This window comes from Protopterus annectens, chromosome 5.part0 (genome assembly GCF_019279795.1).
Source record: "Protopterus annectens isolate FY-2018-M chromosome 5.part0, PAN1.0, whole genome shotgun sequence".
NCBI lineage: Eukaryota > Metazoa > Chordata > Ceratodontiformes > Protopteridae > Protopterus > Protopterus annectens.
In genome coordinates this window covers 1,999,171,770-1,999,196,340 of record NC_056735.1, presented here as the reverse complement: position 1 = coordinate 1,999,196,340, position 24,571 = coordinate 1,999,171,770, and positions in this window count along the sequence as shown.

Below are 24,571 nucleotides of genomic sequence, written 5' to 3'. Positions count from 1 at the left end.
CAGTGTCCACACCATGGCGATAGACATGTTGAATGTCCATATACACATAGCACTGACATATGGAATGGACAGCCACCCTGCCAATATCGTAAACCCCCAGGTGGATCACAACCCAGTGCCATGTATGTGGCATACCCTGCCATACCATGCAGACCTGCCCAGCAAGGCTGCATGAGCTATCACAGTCCTACATGGTGCAATGGACAAAAGGCACTCTCACTATCAACCATACACAGCAGTAATGTGGCGGTGATGCACCCTGTGGTGTCACAGGTGCTGTGTGATGCTTTGGACAATGTGTGTGTGTACATGCTATGCATGGCCTGTCCTGCTAATGTGTCATGGTTACACATTGCCCTATGTCTATCACATGTGCAACACAGGTGAGCTGTGGCAAGTTGTCCGACACCCGTACAGTGCTGTGTGGATGTACATGGCACGACACATGCATGTGCAGGTGTCCATGTGTATGTGTACAGTGCCACTGCTGACGTTCAAGATGGCTACAGACGTGATGTGTACTGACATATACACAGCGTCCAGGTGAACAGCAGCACCGACGTCACATGGGGACCTATGCCAGTGATATGGACACAGGTGCAGCCAGGTACACATGTCCACAGCTGGCTAACATCTACATGGTGCGTGTACAGTGTGATGGGGTGGCAAACAGATATGATGTGACACACATTGCTCAATGGTGTGAAGCCAACACATCGGCTGTGTCACTGCCATGATGCCTTTCACAGATTACTGTGCAGATGTCGTACTTGTCATAGCAATGTATCTCCAACAGTATGCCAGCACAGCAGTGTAAATGTGACCTGCCACCATCATTATGTCTTACAGATAATGCCACGATCCCGGCTTCCTGCATTCAGTCGACAGGAGGAGGAGGTGATCATACCATACCTCCATCGTAATCATAACATGTTATTTAGTCATGTGCCACAGCAGGCACAGGAACGACAGGAGATGTGGGAGGAGATGTGCAGGAGGGTGAACAGCCTAGGCGGATACAACCGCACTTATCAGCAGATCCGCAGGCACTGCACAGACCTGATCCGGCATGCAAAACAGCGTGCCGCTGCAATCGCCAGACAACAACGTGGGACAGGTGGTGGGCCACCAACCCAGCCCCCACTCACAGCCACGGAGGAGCTCCTGGCCAGTCTGGGGACACCCACGAACAACACGCAGAAACCCATGAGTCCAACGTGGAGGTGGGTGTCCCCCCAACTATGAGCTTGGAGCTGCATGGTAAGTCAGGGTTGCATGTTTGTATGATAAGTGACGGGGTGGGTGTCATAGTACAACACATAATATAGCCATACATGCCAGGTATATGGCCACACAAGACGCATACTACAGTATGCTATGTTGTGTTAGCAAACATGTGCATAGCACATGCTAACTCACAGACGCATGATGTGACATGCACACTGCTGACTGTGGCGATAGTAATGGATAATGTGTATACCTTTGTGTCATCCCTTTACAGGTACGTCTGGCGTGTCGCAAACACAAGGGTCTGTTGCAGGTAAGTCTGTTGCTAGTCAAAGGCATGATATGGTGTATTGATATTCCCCATGTGTCCAGGCATGACATGCACACCTGTGTGTGCCCCAGTCACGGTATACAGGTTGCACCACCGACACACTCCACCCATGTACAGTAGATACAACTGTTAGCGTAGAGTGGCATGACACCACACGACCAATTGGTGTGTCACGTTCATTCAGCTATGCATACAATGGTGTAGGTGTTCCACAATGGCTGCATGTGTAGTATGCATCGGTATGCCTCTGCAGTATGCAAACAGTACCACATAGTGAGCTGTGATCTTGCCAGAGCACAGGTGTTACCAATGTGACCTATGCCCCTGCATCGGGTGCACACGCAGACATGGCACATGCCATGTCCCATGCATGTGGATGTCTGGCTGCAACATTGTCACACCATGACATGACCTATGCACGACATAGCAGACATCCACACTGTCTGCATATCTGTAGGGAATGTGACACCTTACACTACTATGGTTGTATGTCACATGGGCCACCACAGGGCCATGTGCACGATGTCCACCACACACAATTGTCAATGACCCAGACAGACAAGGCCATGGTCGATACCTACAGGCATGTTGCCACACAGTACATCCACAGTGGGTAGTCACCGTTGCACCCTGTACACACATAGTGGGCTCATCACTGTAGTGGCCCCCCTGGACATCCGATGTAGTACACCACTGACATGGAATGCCTCTCCACAGCTACCACAGGTGCCTCCAATATCCACCACATATGTGCTGCTGAGCGGCTTAACTGACTGACAGACATGGCAATGTAATGCGCCCAGGTCACGCATCACACAGAAACATAACTGTGTCCTGCTACTGTGCAGTGGCACAGTGCCCGTGACTCCACACTGTACAGCTATGTACACAGCTCACACCAACCGCACCTGCACAGACATCCCTGTTACCCATACAGTGTATCTGTAGACTGTACACATAACACTGCACCATGACAGCCATTGTGATGTGGTGCATGCGGTGGGACACCATCGTCACATGTCCACATGATACCACACATGTTTGCGGTGTACATGACATAGTGTCGGCAGACATGTGTACTGTCAACTCGCCCGTGGCCACACGGTGTATCACGGTGATGCATGCAAACTACCATGAATGTGTGTACTGCATGCCTACTAAAAGACACCTGCCTGTTGTACTGTTCCCACCAGGGCAGTGTGCATACTGCCACTAGGAATGTGTGGTCTACATTCACTGGTCTGTGGCGTGTGAATGCTGCATGCCACCTGCAATATCACATGCATGATGTCTGTGTGTGTGTGTGTGTGTGTGTGTGTGTGTGTGTGTGTGTGTGTGTATTGTAACTGACGGTATGCCTTTGTATTGGCAGGTGCTGTAGGTGAGTTCCCCTCCTGCGGTCCAGCTGATGCTAGTGTCCCCACAGATACTAGTGGTGATGACCATGTGCATGAGGCACAGGCAGGGTCGTCACAGGCACACACTGTGCCATTGGATAACATCACACTTACGTCCCCTTCATCCCTGAACACGGTTCGGATGCCGATACATACCCCAACACCGTTGCCCATAGATGACGGTCAGTCAGCGTCTGTTGGCATCGAGCAGGAATGTGTGGTGGCTGCAGAAGGTGTGGTTACACACGATGTTGCCAGTGTAATGACTGGTGCAGTGCCACGCAGGCATGTGGCAGGTGCTGCTCGTAGGGGGAGCACCGCTAGACATACACCTGCCATACAGGGTGCAGCAGCTGGTATAACCAGACGCATGTTCCAGACTGTAATGGCGGCGCAGGACCGTGCCGAACGGCAGAACCAGGAAGGGCAGAGGCTGCAGTGGTCTGCAATCCATTCCTTGAATGACAACATCCAGGCATTGGCGAATGCCCAACAGCATCTTGCCGATGTTCTGGATAGGAGATTGGGTGAGATGGCTGGTATCCTCGACCGAGGCATGGCCATCCTTGAGCGTGGGCTGTCCGTGCAGGAACACCAGGTAGGGGTGAGGCATAGGGCCAGCAACACCACTTGGTGCAGGTCAGCGTGTGCGTGCCACCTCCCATGCCCACCCACCCAGTGCTGGTAGCAGCAGCAGTGCAGCTGCTACTACACCGACCACACCAGGACAGAGCAGGCCACGTGGACGTGGCCCTGGACGGCCCCGGGCGGGCACGTTTCCAGCGGACATGTGACATCGGAGAGTGGACTGTCTGTACCTACACCCCGTCGTGCCCGTGCGACCCCAGGCAGGCCCGGGTCACGTCGCAGCAGGCGGACACAGTGAGCCGTAACACCTGCACTGTACAGTCTGGGGCTGCCAAGCATACCCCGTGTAGGCATCACAGATTAGTGAACTGTGTACACACAAACCCACACACAGCAAACACGACTGTAGGGCTCCACCACACCCACATGCAATGTACACAGTCATGCCCAGTCAATGCACAGGCCCTTACACACACACATGATGTCATCCATTGGTACAGCCTATGCCTGTGGCACACATATCACCCTGTGCATATGATGAAGTCTCTGCCACATAACTGTGAGCTACACCATCAGTGCATGGTTATGCAAACATATTCTGATGCACAGGGTGGACAAGATAGTGAGAGGTGTATGTGATACCTGTGTCCGCATAGTACGTGATGTGTATGTTGTGGTGTGTGTGTATGGCTGGTGACAGGTGTGTATGTGATGTGGGTTGTGCACTGACATCATGCAGCAGACATACCATGCAGGACAGGTGCAGCATTCATTGTTCTGTGTACACAGTATGTGTGGTGGTTACATGTGTAGCACCATGTTGGTTCAGTTAACCCGTATGACAATGATGGTGTACTTGCATGTGCCTACTGGGAGCACTGTAATTAGTCCCCCACGCGTAGTCATGGGGTACCCACAGGCATGTCTGGCAACATCAGCATAGCACAGGTACCCGCACTCGGCATGGACCCCTACATAGGAACATAGGCGCACATGTACATAACAGGGTATGTGCCCTATGACATGTGTGGACCTAGCGTGACCGTGTGTGGCTGCTAACACCCCTCAGGATGGGGATGCCACATCCATCAGTCCCCAGTCCCTCGTCCAGCACTGACACACAGATGATGCCTGGCGATAACTATATCCACACATCCACACCTCATTATTAGTCCTGGACGAAGGCAATCAGTGTCTTTCCTTCACATGGGCTGGCACTCCTCTACGTGTTGTAGGGGTCTCCGCCATTGACCCTGTTCTTCCAGCACGTCACACTCATCTTTGTGGTGATGTGTGTGACAGTCGCTTCTGTGCCCGTGTTTGCCTGGAGCCTAGGAAGTGGAATATGCCCATGTCACCCAGGTCAGACATGGCCGTGTATGCCAGGCACAGATCACCACAGAGCAGATGTGCTGTGAAGGTTTACAGCCGGAGTCCCCTTGGTCGTGCAGCTTGTGACACATGTCCTAGCACCGTCATCCCGCCTTGTGTAACATTTGCGGTCCTTCCAAGTGCTGCAGGCGTCTGGTTAGCTACAGGCCAGATGTGCCAATGTACGCAGTCATTGCTCTGGTGTGTGATGTGTACAGGGGTACAATGAACACCCCTGATGTCGATGCGATTCCTTCAAGACCAGGAGGCCACAGTGGAATGTCTTCACACCCACATTGCCATTGTGTGTGTTGACAGATGTTAACGACAGGTGTCGTAGCCATTTCTATGAACATGTCCACCATCTGGAATGGCTTACCACCTACATGTGACATTGGGCCGAACATGTCATTCACACTGGGTAGGTCTGCACCTTCTCTGGCATGTAGTAGCAGGCCATGGCTCTGGCACCAGTTATCCATGTCTCTGACGCCCTAGGTGGATGTCTGTGTCACATGGGGTGTTGGGTATGGTGGCCGGTGCGTAGTCATCTGCATACCTTGTCTGCCACAATCCCCCTATGATTGCATGCACATTGGAAGGTCGAATGCCATATGGCAGGGGGCCCAGGACCGAGCCCTGTGGGCCTCCACTGGAGACCAGATATGAGTGTGACAAGGCACCAGGAACACCAACCCTGTGTGGTGTGACCTCCAACCTTTCTGAGAAGCATCGGGTGACATATGTCCACACATGTATGCTGGCGAGCCTTCCATGAGTCCCATGTGTAGTGTGCTCTGAACGCCCCACCAGGTCATGGTACTGTGTGCAAACCCACGTATCCCCATCAATGGCCTTGGTGACCACTCCAGACAGGACGAGCAGGTTCGGGAGGCAGGATCCGCCCTTGACTATGTTGTTGTGGGTATGTTCCGCCATTGGCTGTACACCGCTGTCTGTATCCATGGCCAAGTGTATGGACCTCCCACAGCTTTGCAGACAAGGCTTATCAAGCGGATAGGATGTGGCTGTCTACAGTCCATAAGAGCACTACCCTGGCATAGTGGGACCACAGATGCCATATGACGTCCATTGGGGACATAGCCCATAGTAAGGCTAACATGACACAGTGGCTGCATGTGTGGGCCGAGGCCCTCAATGAGGATGGGTAGCACACAGCCAGGGACACCATCGGTGCCCAGTGGTGCTGTGTCAACCGCCATACAGATATGGGATCACTCCAGGCCATATGAGATGTTTGGGAGGCTACACTCTGGTGGATGGATATGTCCCCTCTTGGGGATGTATGCATGGAAGATGTCCGCTGGTTTGCAGACAATGTCTGTGGGTGCAGTGACCATTGTACCATTCTGGACCATTTCCAGCCAAGTCTGTGTGCCCCCAACCATGTCCTTACCACAGTTAAGGAAGGCCCTATGGTTGTCTCATGTGCCCTCTGCAGTACCACTCCCACAAGCGGCCGTGGATGATTGTATGTGTGGCCGTATGGTGACGCTTGTATGAATGGGAGTGGTATTGACATTGCTCTGTCATGTATTAGCTCCAACTGTTGATGTACAGCTAGTCAGTGGCTGCGGTCCACCACACCATGTGCCTACCTGTGGTGGACAAGGTCCTGATGTTATCATGTTTGCCTGCTGCAGACATGCATGTGGGTGCTCAGAGAATGCATTCATTAGGCGGTTGCCAGTCTGGCCTGGGTTCAACACTGGCATGGAGGACTTGTAGGGTACCACACCGGTCGTATGATGTGTGTGGTTTGTTGTGGAGAGGTCATCACTTAGGTCCCCCATGCCGGTGTTGGTTACAGGATGTGGATGACCAGTGGATCCACTATACGGTCTGGCATCACCATTGAGGGCTGTACATCCTGTGTGGGGCATATCCTCACCATGTGTGATGGGCAGAACTGTCAGACATCCCCCCCAGTATGTATGGTGCATGGCTGTTTAACAGTGGCCAGGTGTGAGAACACCTGTGACCGTGGCGAGTGTGTTGTGCCATGGCTGATGTACCCAGTCTATGTATGGGTGGTTCATGTCACCCAATACGGTGCTGTTGTGAGAGCATGCCCACTCACCAGTGTCCTCAGGACATCTGTGCAGGTAGCCTGTGTTTGGGAGGGTTGTCTGTAGCATGCAACAAACTGTAGGCCAGTCCTACACATGGTTAATTGCACCTAGATATTCCTCGATGCAACGCCATGTCTGTGGCATGGCCGGTTGCTGTTGTGTGGCTGGACACACGACGGTCCACATTCCACCACCCATGCCGTCGCACCATGTGTATGCATGTCTGCTCTGTGCCAAGTCTAAGTGTCTGAGCATGCCCAGTAGGCAGTGATGTACTGATCAGTAGTTACTTGGTATTCCCGACTGCAGCACTAACGCAGTTACTGTACGGCGACCTTGGGATGGTAACAGGCTGCGTGACTCGCACTCTGACCTAACTCCCGATCGGGCGCATTGCCTCTGCAAATGATACCACCCACGAGGGTATGCCTCCTGACAGCCTGCTCAGTAAACTCGTAGCTGCTCTGTAAATGCTTCGTACTGTAGTGTGTTCATGTAGATAGGCGTAGGTTCGTCTCCCGTCCCTTCCGTGTGTGTGTGTGTGTGTGTGTGTGTGTGTGTGTGTGTCTCTGTGTGTGTGTGTTTCCAGCTGCCTCTGCGAATGAACATGCTTTTAGGCGCTCCGCAACACAAAACTTGGCTATTGCCAACTATTGTCTTGCGGGTGACGTCACCAGCCTACAAGTATGCCTCTGACAGTGCTCCCTTCAGTAAACTCGGTAGCGCGTTCTGTAAATGCTTCATACTGTAGTAAGTTCATGTAGATAGGCGTAGGTTCGTCTCCCGTCCCTTCCGTGTGTGTGTGTTTCCAGCTGCCTCTGCGAATGAACATGCTTTTAGACGCTCCGCAACACATACCTTGGCTATTGCCAACTATTGTCTTGCGGGTGATGTCACCAGCCTACAAGTATGCCTCCGACAGTGCTCTGTTCAGTAAACTCGGTATCGCGTTCTGTAAATGCTTCATACTGTAGTGAGTTCATGTAGATAGGCGTAGGTTCGTCTCCCGTCCCTTCCGTGTGTGTGTGTGTGTGTCTCTGTGTGTGTGTGTTTCCAGCTGCCTCTGTGAATGAACATGCTTTTAGACTCTCCGCAACACATACCTTGGCTATTGCCAACTATTGTTTTGTGGGTGACGTCACCAGCCTACAAGTATGCCTCTGACAGCGCTCACTTCAGTAAACTCGGTAGCGCATTCTGTAAATGCTTCATACTGTAGTAAGGTCATGTAGATAGGCGTAGGTTCATCTCCCGTCCCATCCGTGTGTGTGTGTGTGTGTGTGTGTGTTCCCAGCTGCCTCTGCGAATGAACATGCTTTTAGACTCTCCGCAACACATACCTTGGCTATTGCCAACTATTGTCTTGCGGGTGACGTCACCAGCCTACAAGTATGCCTCTGACAGCGCTCTCTTCAGTAAACTCGTAGCGCTCTGTAAATGCTTCATACTGTAGTAAGTTCATGTAGATAGGCGAGGTTCGCTCCGTCCCTTCCGTGTGTGTGTGTGTGTGTGTGTGTGTGTGTTCCCAGCTGCCTCTGCGAATGAACATGCTTTTAGACTCTCCGCAACACATACCTCGGCTATTGCCAACTATTGTCTTGGGTGACGCCACCAGCCTACAAGTATGGCTCTGACAGCGCTCTTCAGTAAACCCGTAGCGCATTCTGTAAATGCTTCATACTGTAGTGAGTTCATGTAAATAGGCGAGGTTCATCTCCCGTCCCTTCCGTGTGTGTGTGTGTTTCCGTTGCTTTCGCAAATTCTTCTGGATAAGCAAATTCTTAAACCGTTCACAATCAACAGTGTGATATTTAATATCATGTTAAGACTCACATTGTTGATTGTGAACATTCTTAGACTTTGCTTTTTTCTGCAGACGTTGTGGAAACAACGAAAACGTTGCATGTTTTAATTAACTGTTTAAATGTTACAAAGACTTGTGTTGTGTTGAACTACGGGGACTATTCTTGCTGCAGGTTGCTGGTTTGTTTGTGTTTCATAGTACAATATCATGTAATACGTGTGTTCATAGTATGCTTTCTGTGATGTTGACATGTGTGTGTTTCGTTAGCAGTGCGTCTCTGCTTTCTATGCTGTGGCTACATGTTCATTGTTCGCATAGAAAGTGACAAATGGAAGTGTAAGGGTGGACATTTAAAGCCTGGATACTTCCATGTTATGTGTAAGTCTCACGGGGCCAACGGGTGATAGCGCATACATGTCTATGAAGTACCCTTGGGTACCCTATGCGACGTGTCGTGGACGAAATGTTTAAGTTGACTGTTCCGTCTACCTATGTGTGACATGGCTTGTGGCCATAGGGTGCCAGCAAGTCTTTCCTGTTCATTGGGTGTTTGCCATGGTCTATTGACATCAATCCTATTAATTTACCGAAGGATGTCTTTCATTGGTGGCAACACCATAGTTTGACCATCGTATGTCATTCCCAGCAGACGTTGAGATTGTGCCATTGGTATGTTTACACAGGTGACCCATCTGTTCCACTGTATGGAAGCGCAGGATCCCCATTGATGTGCTGGCAGATTGAGTGCTGTGTACGCCGGTATCTGCCCAGCGGTCTGGCTTTGAATGGGGAGTGTCTACTGTAGTCCCTATCTGTATTTCCTGGGTTATGCCTTGCAACAGCTGTGGGATTCCCCCAAGTTTGCAGCTATGGGTGCCATCTTGGCCATACGTTTGTCCATCCATGGGAACTGCCTACTGGACACTAGTATCGGGCTGTAAACATTTCACAGTTGCATTCTCCATTTCCGGTGGATGATCGGCATTATTATTGCGGAGTAACGCATATGTTGGGCCACGTCCCGCACACGGGGCGGGACAATGAATCATCTGCCAATCCACACCGACACCCATTTTTGCATACCCACGATCCCATGTCTGCAACCCTCGACAGTACCCTTGCACACCCTTCATGTGTGCGGAAATGGGATGTGAACGCACGTGTATGGACGCAGCAGCCTGGGGAGTCCTATTCATATGTCCTGCATTTCATGGACGGTTGTCATCACCCTTGAAGACGCTTGTGGTGCATATATCTACCTGTGCCGTAGTCACGGCTGTCACCTCTTCCGGTTCACACTATGCTGCCCACACTTACTTAAGGAGTAATTTTTGGGTCCTGCAATGGACACCGATGTGCATATGTAAAGTGTAGAACATGTTGGACTGTGTCCATTCGCCAGTGGGTTTGACTGCCAGATGTTCCCCAGTCCCGGATGTCTGTCTGCCTACCCATATTATGTAGTGCTACGGAACCCGTGTCCTTCCACAATTTACCCATATGGTGTTACTGTAGTACTGCAGGTTGGCAACTGCTTTAAGTAATCCTCAGAGGTACCATTGTGAACTATCCGCCACTGTATTGTCATTATAACACAGCCGGTACATGTAGAACCTATTTATTCATGACAGTATGTTATTTATGTGGGAACGCCATATTTTAACCATAGTATGACCTTCCTAGTTGACGTTGTTGGTGTGCCATTAATATGTGTTCCACAGGCCGCACGTATGTTCCGCAAAGTGGAAGCGGGTGATCCCCACATACTTGCTAGCACCTTGGCTGCTGTGTACGCCGGGATTCGCACGGCAGGATGGATGTCTACAGGGTGTATCTACTGTTGTTTCCATCTGTATGTCCTGTGTTATGCCTTACTACGGCTGTGTGATTCCACCAGGTTTGCTATTATGGGTGCCATCTTGTCCGTACGTTTGTCCATCCTTGGGAAATGCCTACTGGACACTGATGTAGGGCTGAACACATTTCACACCTGCCTTTAGCATTACCCAGTGGATGCTTTGCATCCTTAGTGGGGACTAAGGCACGTGCTGTACCCACAGCCCTCCCACGGGGCAGGACAACGGATGATCTGCCAAACAACACCGAGCCCCATTTTGCATACCCAGGATCCCATGGCTGCAACCCCCCACGGTACGCATTACACATCCTTCATGTGTGCGGAACTGGGATATGGACGCACATGTATGGACACGACAATCTGGGGACCTCTGTTCATATGTCCTGCATGTCATGGACAGGTATCATCAACCTTAAACACGCTGGTGGTGCATATGTCTAGCTGTGCCGTAGTCACGGTTGGTACTCTGATTGGCCGATCTCGATGTATAAAGGTGTAAACGCCTTAATTTTTGGAGTCCTACAATGGACACCGATGTGCATTTGTAAAGTGTAGAACGTGTTGGATTGTCACCATCTGGCCAGTGGTATTGACTGCCGCTGTATGTTCCCCAATCGTGGATGTCTGCTTGACTACCCATCGTTTGTATTACATGGCCTATCTATATCCACGTGCCAGTAAGCGGAAATACAGCAAACCGTCGCCCTGCCCATCTTCATAAACGACATTATGGAGCATATATCGGCAAACCAGACAATGTCAAATACGATAGACTCCACAGTGAAAGGATACTGAGCTCTTTCACCTACTAACATGGGGCATCGTCGGAGTACGGAATGCATGACATAGCCGCCCTTATACACTTCCTTCAGAGTCGGTTTAAAGCAAAATAATCAATAAACCTGCTCATAGTTAGGTGGACAGTGCTCCAAGTCTTGATTATAACGTGACATATACATATCAGTGTTGCATACCTTACTTCATGGAAACAATAATACGGCAACAATGTGTTAATATAAATACAATATTGGTAAATACAATCAGTATCTTGAAACATAGTTGATAATTGTTGTGAGTGCACCTTAGAATGTAGTGTGTTGATCAGGATATTGTATATCAATGTGTATAATTGTAGCATTACGATAACAAAGCATGGAATCAATAAGTACTATTTAAGCATGTATTTTACAATTATGAATGTAAATGTGTGGAGGAGACATCCTTAACCTTCCCTGGTTCCACTGGATCACACACGCACACGCACACTCGCATGTCCGGATTGTGGGTTACGCGCAGGCACACATGCATATCCGTAGTCCGTTTATATATGTTTACTGTGTCTGTGTGGTTACGTGTTTTATGTTAGTTGTGACTATTCCGCAACATATGTCTGATCCGTTGAAGGACGTGTGCAGAAAGCACTTACAGCTTTATATATGTAACAGTCTTTGCAGCATGGACGATTACGCATTAATGCTCACATCTATATGTTCTATAGTCGTAATTCAAACGTGACTGCATTCACGCTTGCGGTTACTGTGACCAGTACACGTTAGCTGTTCGTTGTCATTAATATGCATACCCATGGTACCTATGTACATTTACATATACCCCCCCCGCACTCACGCACGTCACAGGCCTCCATACTCCTGCTGGGAAAGGTGCGGTACTGCATGTTGAACATTCCTAATTCCCCTCGCCACGGCCCAGGATGCATATGTCATCACCGCAGGGCTGTTCAGATGACAGGTGCTTATATCCCCTATGCATACAGGCCTTCGATTGTCAGGGTGTTGCTGTGGTGCTTTGGGTTTGGTCTTGTCCGCCCACTGTACGGAACTGCCCTGACCCTGTACGAATGTTAGATGAGTCACATGGGCACGTTTTGTCCGTGTCTATGGTACCATGTCACCGCCCCAATTATTCAGAACGTGCATGCCGATTGGCGGTGTACCCGTTGTAGATCTTGTTATACTAATTGCACACGGTCTGGTCGAACGGACCTATTTCCATTACTAACCCTCGGTATGTATGGCCTGTGTCGCAATATTACAAGGGTTTACCATTGCGTGACGACTTTCACTGAGCCACAGACATGTCCGTTGCTTGTTTTGGGCCGGTTCCGCTGTGCTACACACATTTAACATGGCGGAACAGGTTGAACAGCTCAGCCACGAGGACATCGGGTTCTCCGTCGCTGTTTAGTATTGAATCGCTATGTGGAGTTTGTTTCACAAAGCGAGACAATGTCAACATTGTTAATGGACATCTCGCGCAGTACGTCCGCACCGCCGCGGGTGACGTATGTCTGCGTTTGGGCGGCGGACAGGCATTATGCTGTGCCATTATGTCTGGGGATATATGGTTTCTTGACATAGATGATATGCCATACTAGCAATGGCCCGCGTCTGGGTGTGGGTACTGCTGTATTACCCACGGGAAGAGTGGCCTTAGGTTTAGTGGTGCCCTAGGCAGAAGTTGCCACCGATACATCACCCACTACCCCCCTCCTGGTCTACCTACACCAAATAGAGTCTGGAAAGGTGCCCCGAGTAGATCAACGCCCTAGACGGCTACCTACTTGGCCTATGCCTAAGGCCGGCTATGTGTGTGGTCCCTCGGGCATCGGACTCGAACGCGCCACGACTGCCGTGGGTATGTCCAGCATTACCCACATCCAGCCCCAAGGCAGTCAACACAGCATCCATGGGTCCAGATGGTGTCCCAGCTGTGTACTCCAGGAACTCTATGGGGAAATAAACCCACACTTAGGACAGCTGTTTAATCTTAGCCTCACCTCAGGATACGTGCCGAGTAGTAGCACAAGGCGACTGTAGTCACACTCCACATAGATGGTGCCTCCACTGACCCTGGTTATTACCATACCATTAGTTTGACAAGCCTTATCTGCAAAGCCATGGAGATGGATCATAATGGAACACATAGATAAAGACATAGGGGACTCGTATACTTTGGATACAACCCAGTTTAGCTTGGTCAAAGTCAGATCATGCCTTTTACACGTGTTTGACTTTGTAGAATCAGTCACCAAGGCCATTGATGAGGGTAAAGCAGTCCATACAGCCTACCTCAACCTGGCAAAGGCCTTCGACACAATACCCCCCTCGGGTATAATTGATAAACCCGTCATCTTGAATGTAAATCCATACATCGCCATATGGGTTGCAAACTGGCTAAGTCACAGAACACACATGGCCATAGTTGCTGGCGCCATGTCATACTCACAGCCAGTCACAGGTGGTGTCCCATGGGGCTCAGTCCTGGGTCCACTATTTCTCAGCATCTACAATTCCAAAGTACACGCATACACAGGGGGGTTATGGGTGACAATGTTTGCAGATGACTGCAAACCGGGTGCCAAAGTCAGACACACATCTGACACAGATATCCTTCAGGAGTGCCTCACAGATGTGGATAAGTGGTGCCAGAGACATGTCCTACAGCTAAATGCCAGGAAATGCATAGTCATACCCTTCAGGAAGAACAAGGTTACGGCTAGCTACGATAAAGGTGGCAATCCACTTAGCACAGACGTGGATACCAGTGATCTGGGGGCCCGGGTTGTTGTTCACCGTTCGTTAGACACACACGCTGCTATCATAGTTAGGCAGTCCTTCCACATTGCCCACATCATCATAAAGGGATTCACATCTAGATCAGGGGAGGTCATTGTCCCCTTGTACTCATCACTCATTAGACCTATGATTGGGTACAATGCCCCATTCAGAATGTATCTGACCCAACACCTGCAGCAGCTGGAAAGGCACCAACAGTTCATCGACAAACAGATGCAGGGTCTCAGGTATATGTGTTATACTGACCAACTGAAAGAATTCCAGCTGTATACAGTTGCATACCACTTGCCCAGAGGTGACCCGTGCCTGGCATACAAGGCTATGTCGAACCCAGATCTGATGACTATGCTTCATGTAAAGAGGTTAGATCCCTCAGAACCACAAGGGCAACTGACGTACACCTTGACACTGTCATTAATAGAACGTGTTGTTGGGACAGATTCATCACCCAGACACTCACTATGCTGTGGAACAACATCCCAGTACATGTGAGGGCAAGCACCTCGCTGGCCTTGTGTTAGTATTTAGACATGGATGTCTGAATTGATTTATTTAAGTAACCTTCTAAATGAATATTTACATTAGCACATTGTGAATCTTTACATTTCGTTGGTCTATTTTACATTAGTCATAATCATACGGTTTATGTGTATATATTATGGTTCATTTATATTACTAGGTGTCTGCAGTTCTGTTAATATATTGGCACAATCCGTAGGACATATATATGTAGCTTACACAGTCAGACATTTGGAAAACATTATGTTGGTTCATCTTTCATATATGTACATATATTTCTATTTTCGATGAAGACTGTACCTTCAAGCAATGTCTGATGTCCTCACTGTGTGGAATCTGTAACCCAAGTAAGGTTTGTTTGCTTGTTTGCCTTTAAGGCATGTAATTAGTACCTAGCACATCTAATTTACTGACCAATTAAGGGTTTTAAATGTAGTAGGTTGGACTGCATTGTATGTATTCTGAATAAGTCTGCTTATGAAGCAGACGGCGGGCTCCAATAGACTATGGTGACTGCCTTTAATTCTTGGTGTGCTCTGGGTGGTCACTGACGGTCTCTACAGTACCCTCGCCTTTGCTTTGGACTTCATCGGCTGGTTGTCTGTGTTTGTTGTATGGGGAATGTCAACTGTAGTCCCTATGTGTATTACTTGTGTAATGCCTTACTACGGCAGTGTAATTCCACCGGGTTTGCAGTTATGGGTGCCATCTTAGTCATACGCTTGTCCATCCATGTGAATTGCCTACTGGACACTGGTATAGGGCTGTACACATTTCACACCTGCATTTTGCATTCTCCGGTAGATGGTTTGCATTATTAGCGGAGAGTGAGGCAGGTGCTATGCACACATCCCTCCCATGGGGCGGGACAAAGGATTGCCTGCGAAACAACACCGAGGCCAGATTCTACATACCCAGACTCCCTTAACTGCAACAGTGGACAGTACCCATTACACATCCTTCATGTGTGCGGGACTGTGATGTGGACGCAGTTCAATGGACCCGGTACCCTGGGTATTTCTGTGCATGTGTGCTGCATTTCATGGACAGCTATCATCAACATTGAACACGCTTGCATGCATATGTGTACCTGTGACGTGGTGACGACAATGAGATCACGTGAGTAATGCAGGAAGCTAGCAGGCATTCTCTGAACAGAATATTTGGGTCCTACAATGGACACCGATGTGCATATGTCAAGTTAGATGTTGCTGGACTGTGTCCACCTGCCCAGTGCTTTTCACTGCTGGTGTATGTTCCCCAATCGCGGATGTCTGTTTGACTACCCATTCCACATGGTGCTACATAACCAGGTGATTTAGTACTGTGAACAAATGACATACATCCAAAGATGCTGGTTAGCAACTGCTTCATATAAACCTCAGACATCCCAATGGGACATATCCGTCACTGTATTTCCAATATAACACCACCGGAACATGTTGATTACCTATGTATTCATTTAACCATGTTGTCTTCATAGGTGGGAATGCCATAGTTTACATATCCTACTTGACGTTGTGTGTGTGCCATTAGTATGTGTTCCACAGGTCGCACATCTGTTCCGCTGTACGGTAGCGGGTGCTCCTCATTCTGTTGCTGGCAGATTGAGTGCTGTGTACGCCGGTGTTGGCATGACGGTCCGGCTTTGTATGTGGAATGTCAACTGTAGTCCCTATGTGTATTTCCTGTGTTATGCCTTACCGCGGCTATGTAATTTACCCGGGTTTGCAGTTGTGGGTGCCATCTTGGCCATACGGGTGTCCATCCATGAGAATTGCCTACTGGACACTAGTATAGGGCTGTACACATTCCACACCTGCATTTAGCATTCTCCGTGGATGGTTTGCATTATTAGCGGAGAGTAAGGCAGGTGCTACGACACATCCCTCCCACGGGCGGACAAAGGATTGCCTGCGAAACAACACCGATCCCAGAGTCTACATACCCAGAATCCCTTGACTGCAACAATTGACAGTACCCATTACACATCCGTCATGTGTGCGGGACTGTGATGTGGACGCAGTTCTATGGACCCGGTAGCCTGGGTATTTCTGTGCATGTGTGCTGCATTTCATGGACAGCTATCATCAACATTGAACACGCTTGCGTGCATATGTGTACCTGTGACGTGGTGATGACAATGAGATCACGTGAGTAATGCAGGAAGCTAGCAGGCATTCTCTGAATAGAATTTTTGGGTCCTACAATGGACACCGATGTGCATATGTCAAGTTAGATGTTGCTGGACTGGTCCACCTGCCCAGTGCTTTTCACTGCTGGTGTATGTTCCCCAATCGCTGATGTCTGTTTGACTACCCATTCCACATGGTGCTACATAACCAGGTGATTTAGTACTGTGAACAAATGACATACATCCAAAGATGCTGGTTAGCAACTGCTTCATATAAACCTCAGACATCCCAATGGGACATATCCGTCACTGTATTTCCAATATAACACCACCGGAACATGTTGATTACCTATGTATTCATTTAACCATGTTGTCTTCATAGGTGGGAATGCCATAGTTTACATATCCTACTTGACGCTGTGTGTGTGCCATTAGTATGTGTTCCACAGGTCGCACATCTGTTCCGCTGTACGGTAGCGGGTGCTCCTCATTCTGTTGCTGGCAGATTGAGTGCTTTGTACGCCAGTGTTGGCACGACGGTCCGGCTTTGTATGTGGAATGTCAACTGTAGTCCCTATGTGTATTTCCTGTGTTATGCCTTACCGCGGCTATGTAATTTACCCGGGTTTGCAGTTGTGGGTGCCATCTTGGCCATACGGGTGTCCATCCATGAGAATTGCCTACTGGACACTAGTATAGGGCTGTACACATTCCACACCTGCATTTAGCATTCTCCGGTGGATGGTTTGCATTATTAGCGGAGAGTAAGGCAGGTGCTACGCACACATCACTCCCACGGGGCGGGACAAAGGATTGCCTGCGAAACAACACTGAGCCCAGAGTCTACATACCCAGAATCCCTTGACTGCAACAACTGACAGTACCCATTACACATCCGTCATGTGTGCGGGACTGTGATGTGGACGCAGTTCTATGGACCCGGTACCCTGGGTATTTCTGTGCATCTGTGCTGCATTACATGGACAGCTATCAGCAACATTAAACACGCTATGTGCATATGTGTACCTGTGACGACAATGAGTTCAGGTACGCATTGAAATAAGACATTATTCTGTTCTTTCCACAATTTTTGGGTCCTACAATGGACACCACTGTGCATATGTAAAGTGTAGAGCTTGTCGGACTGTGTCCTTGTGAGCAGTGGGTTTCACTGATGCTGTGTGTTCAGCAATCGCGGATGTGTGCTTGACTACCCATACTGTGTAGTGCTACAGGAACCATGTCTTCCGACACCAGAACCCAATGCTATACATCCAATGTTGCAGGTTAACAACCACTTTCATACCATACCCAGAGGTCACAATTGGGAGGTATTGCCACTTTATTATCAGAACAACACCCCCAGACTGTGTACATCACGGGATCTTTAGGCCAGTCTTACCGGCCATTTGCAATTGTAAGTAGCAGACACGTGTCAATACATGTATGATAACACATATTGTCATGCAGAAATTAATCTATGTTATTTGGACATTGACTTCTGCTTTTGGCATCCGTTGCTGTGAGTGTTGCCAGTTACCATACACATTGCTTGCTCAGAGGCAGACTACACAATTCTGCACACTACTGTGGTCTCCGTTAAGGACCCTGAGCCAGTGGTCGACAGTACGGCAGCCACTGCATCAATCACATTTGCCATCTACCAGTACCTACAGGACTGCATGAGCCAGGCATTCACTTACCCAACTGTGGTTCATTGTACCAATGCCAAGCATCCAGTGTGGTGTACCCCAGCCATACACAGGATGTACAACACGAGGAGGTGGCTACTACAAGGTGGAGCAGACACCTTGGGAGGTATGACACCCTTGGTCATCATATGTGTAGAGTTACACACTGTCATGAAATTGTCCAGGGCACATTCCACAGATATACCTACATGGACCTGGCTAACAATCATACCACCTTCAGTTGCTATACTCAACACCTGGGAGCTCACTCCCACATATGCTCTGACTGGGTTCACATAGAGGTGGGGTTTACTCAACATACACACATTGCCAACATACAGGCTGACAAGTCCAGTGAGGACATCTCCACACCCTCCCACACACATGAGGAGATGTGTGTACCAGCGGTTTGTGGTCACCAAATGTTCTGTGACACACAGGTGGGACATGCTCTCTCCAGGGTAGTGGACATAGCATCCATGAGACCAGCTGGTGACCCCACTGTGTACTCCACTATCTCATTGAGGTATTAGACCCACAGTTATGACAGCTATTTCTTTGTAGCCTCACCTCAGGTAAGGTACCCAGGTTGTGTCGCATGGCAACCATAGTCCCACGTCAGGGCCAATGCCTCCACTGAGCCTGGTTATTACTGTCCCATTACCATGAGGAGACCTATCTGCAAAGACATGTGGAGGGATCATACTGCGGCTCATATATGACTGCATAGGGAACATACATACTTTGCATCCAACACGGTTTGTCTTGTTCAGGGCGGTTCATGCCTTTAAAGCATGGGCGAAATTTTCGAACAGTCACCGAGGCCATTGATGGGGGTGTTGCAGTCCATACAGCCTACCTCGACCTGGCAAAGGCCTTCATCACATTACCCCCCTCAAGTATCGTTGATAAACCCATTGGCTGGGATGTGGACACGTACATCACAGAATGTGTTGGAAACTGTCTATGCGACACAACCCACACAGTCATAGTTGCTGGCAGCGTGTCAGACCTACTGCCTGTCGCAAGTGGTGTCCCATGGGGCCCTTCTGTGGGTCCACTCCTGTCATACATCTACATTTCAACGGTACAGGCACACACAGGGGTGCTATGGGCAACAGTGTTTGTAGATGACTGCAAAACAGGTGCCAAAGTGGGACGGACATCTGACACAGATATCCTTCAAAGGGGCCTCCCAGGTATGCATATCTGCTGTCAGGGACATGTCCCACAGCTAAATGCGAAGTAATGCAACATCATACCTGTGGAGAACTACTAGGCCACCCCTGTCCAGCATATAGGTGGCTGTCCACTCAGCACAGGGGTGATTACCAGGGATCAGGGGACAGAGTTTGTCAGTCACCATTCATTCCACACGTTGCTGCTATCGTGGTTGTGTGGGACTTCTACATTGCCCACCTGTTTGTGCAGGGATTCACATCTACATCAAGCTAGGTCATTGTCTCCTTGTACCCATTACGTGTTACACCTATGATCTACTACATTGCCCCATTCAGACTGCATCTGACCATACACCTACAGCAGCTGGGAAGCCCACATAGGTTAATTGTTGTACAGATGCAGGATGACACCATTTTGTGTACTGCTGCCCCACTTGTAGGACCCCTGCCACATTACGTCACATACCTGCTGTTTAGTGTTGACCTGTGCCTGACATACAAGGCCATGTCAACCCATATGTCATGTGTATGCTTCACCTACTGTATCTGCATCCCTCAGAACCGCTAGGGCAGGTTACATTTACCTTGTCACGGTCATTAATGGGATGTGTTTGAGTGACATATATCACCCAGACACTCATTATGCTGTGGATCTACATCACAGTACATGTGAGACAGAGATCCTTCCTAGCCTTGTTCGCAGGTATGTTGTCCATTGGATGGAGAATTGCAGGTATAGGCCAGGGATTACATCATTATCAGTGCTTGACGGAGGTACAGCAATATCATGAGTATTTTATCCGAAGCACAGAAGGTTGGCAAAGTCATCCTAACTATGGTGTAGTATTATGGCTGAACCTGGGACGATGGCCTACCCTGTACCTATGGACGATGAACCTATATTCATAGTTTGTCACTTTTACAATTGTCTATCCACTATACTCTTTTCGCCACTGTATATTTCTGTGGCACATGATTGTCCTCTGTATTACATGCAGGTATGCTGTGTACAGTGCACATACGTCACTGTTGATGACAGTGTATCTGTGTCCCTAACACTGTGATACTGAGGACTACCACACATCCTTCACAACATTACATGCATATGTCCATTCTATTCTTCTTTGGCCTATGGGGGTGTTAAGGCAAATATTACTCAAGTCCCTGTTTGTGCATGCTTCATGTTGGTGTTTGACCAGGCTCCGCTGCAGTCATGTGTTGGACAGTAGTGTGTCTGTGTGTTTGCCATGTGTTTTATTGCCGGTACATCTGTGGGAGGTGTAGTTGGCACATGTTCCTCTTTGCAGGGACACCCATCCTGGGGTTTGTGTCATGCATCTGCACTTGGCACGTGCCATATGTCCTGTACTATTCCCACAGTCGTGTATGCCTTCATGCACTACTACTGCGTGTTACTGGCTGTTTGTATGTGGTACACATGGACATTGTGATGGTTGGCTTGACCTATTCCTATGCTAGAACGTACACATCTGTCAATTAAGTTTTTTAAATCAAACTGTAACACTCATTCGTATTTTCAAAATGACAGTCAATAACACAGGAAGCTGAGATTAATAACATTTTACTACTGTGCAGCAGGAGGCAAAGGAGTATGCAGTAAAAGTTTAGACATTTGTTTAACTCTATACATGTTACATCTGTATGAGCATTCTGTATACTATCATCTTTTGCACACATTAATGATGTGGTCAGTCACAAGGCATTTACATCGCTAGAGTCAAGAACATTGTATTCCTACAACAGTGCTCAGGTAATGCTTATTAAATGTTTTCCCATGAGGATAGCCCAACCTTGCGAGCCACATATTCACTTAGACTGTACTGTAAATTCTGCTCTGTCACGGTTCCAACACTGTTCATATCCAGTTTTCACTCCATTTCCTACTAGGTTCCTGTGTCTCTCTGCTGAGCAGCTGTACTCTGTGTTACAGCTCACAAGCCTATCCTCCTCAGTGGAAGGATGACAGATATACCTGTACATACATGTATTATTCTCTAACCGAGCAGATGACTAATGCTGAATGACATACCCCTGCTGCACTGGTTACTGCTAGGGTCAGGGTTCAATCACACTGCAGCTACACTACAGGCAATTACATGCATGATAAGCTGTACTGCCATATTGTCAGGTAGAATAATATGCATTATACACTATTTGCTTCTAAAGTTGCACGTCATATATATGTTTAAATGTGTATTTTGCTAACATTCTCCCTCCTTTGATTGCTTCTACTCTATCCAGAAACATATACAACATTATTTCATTCCCTAGCCTCTTCCTCTGTGGAACATTTAACTAGGCAAGTAATTTGTTGTACATTTCAAGAAGGATTGCATTTTCTATTGACAAATACCACTACAGGTCTTGATACATAGTCTCGGGTACAGATATGTCGCCAGAGTCCCTGACTAATACTTACATGCAAAGTATCCGCAATAGACACATGCTCCCAATATGAGCGGAACAACACAAATGGCAATCATGATATTCAGTATGACTGACCCCATCCACCCAATGGTTTGTGGAAATGGTTCGTCAGTGGGTTTGGGCCTGGTTCGCCATGGATGACACCTGCTGTATTACCTCTAGGTGGGCGTTGATTTTGGTCTCTTCATGTGGTAGTTGGACACAGCGATCTTCTTCAGTAAGCGCCGTACATTCAATTCTCAGCTCCACGGTGCAGTCGAGCGCTATTACATTTTGTGACACAACAGTTCTCATTGCATCCAGTTCATCAGTCACAAGTTCAAGAGTGGAAAGTCACATTCATCCTTCCTCCGACAGGTTTTGATAACTTCCTCTGTTCCCTGATTGATTTCACTACTCCACAAGCTGGGAGTGTTCCAGCCAGGTTGTGACGCTGTCACTCAAGTCCATATGAATCGATATTCCTTTATCTCTTGCAGAAGACTGGAATGTCAGAACAGCTTCCATTTCACCCACTGGATTAGTAGGTTTCTCGACTGTGTTCCCAGTTCTTCGAGCTATATGTGTTATAGTTCGTTTCGCACCCAGAGGCAATTGTACAGTATGTCATGTGACTGGAGCCAGATAACCCAAATAACAACTGCGGACCAATTCCCAGGTAACCATTGATATGCTTATTTCCCACAAACAACATAACAATATTCTACTTTACTACTGATGCGGGTTACCTCTGCATGTAACATTTTCCTGTCTCTAACAGAGGACTGTTTATACAATTCAGGATGTTTCTGCACATCCTTCAACATTGTTCTCATGATGTTTCAATACAAATAATGAATGGTGCTACAAGTAGTACTGTGTTCTTTGGCTGTTATATGACATTCGTAAGACACAGTTATGTTACAAATACTCCCATCAACTGAAACTGTATCATGTTTATGATAACATACAATTCCTTTTGTGTAACAGGTAAGTACATTGCCACGTTGTCCTGTGATCTCACAGAACCTGTATCAAAGTGTAGATATTCACAAGTCTCAATCTATCCCCAAGGGGACAACATGCATCGGAAGTCCTCCATATGATGTAGGTATGGCAGTACAAACACAGCAATTTAAAGTGTTCCTAGTCTCTATATGCACATGCGTCATGCCTAGGTATCTGTTGAAGTGTGGAAGACACTCTGTGGCCAGTTCATCACGTATCAGTATTTGTATCCGTGTAGTTATATGCAGGTAAGGTCCCAGAAAATGTAAAGTAAACACAAACATGGTTAATAGGTGTATAATCATTAGGACAGCAAACAAAATGTCTTTGGGGTTGCTTTGTATTGTTATACAGTCTTGCCTGGGTGATTCAGGCTGTTTGGTATATCAGCTACAAGATGTCAATCAGACTTGATATCCTTTACCGGTTTGAAAAATGTGAGGTGGACACAGGACGACCTCTCTGCAAACTTTACTACAGTAGGCGTTGCCAACAGTACCCGGTACAGACCTTCACAATTTCCACTTGGCAGTAATGTTCTTTGGATAACAGTGACATACACACAGGATACTGGTGTCAGCTATGCGTCCGTCTTCGTTTGCTCTTATCTGTAAAAGACTTTAACTGAAGAACAGTGTTATTGGTTAACAATCCTCTCATGTCACCTGCTAATGAGTCATCGACCTCCGGCTCTGCAGGCATGACAGCTTTCCACTCTGGCACATGATATGCCATTCCACATACTACTTCGAAGTGGGTGCAGCACTTTACATTTGGAACTGTTGTCATGCTCAGCAATGCTAGAGGTAGACAGCACATGTAACTCGTCTGGATGTCACCCACCAACCTCCTCTACTTATTTCTCGGGATCCCATTTTACGGTGCCAGCTGTCATGCTGACTGTGGGTTGTACATGCAATTTACATTCATGGTAATACAAACTAATCCCCCAGGTTGCGTGATTGTCTGGTTCACTACATGTGTTCTATTGTCACTGTAGCTTCTTTACAGCATGCCAGATCTAGGGATACTTTATTTTACTGGCACCTTTGCCACTGCTGCTGCATCCGGATTCATGGTTGGGAATGATTCTACCCATTTTGATTATATATATGTGTAATCGCTAAACAGTATTTGTTCCCTTCACATTTATGCAGATGTATGAACTCCATACAAATAGTACGGAACGGTTATGGTGGTGTAGGTAAACTCACTCCCTTCGGTTTAAATACTCCTGTGCATGATATCTACTGCAAACTTGACACGCTGCTCATGATGTTTGTATGTGGTTCGTAATTCCGTATGTTAGGGTATTCTGTTAACCAAATGTACCATCCCCCCTGTTG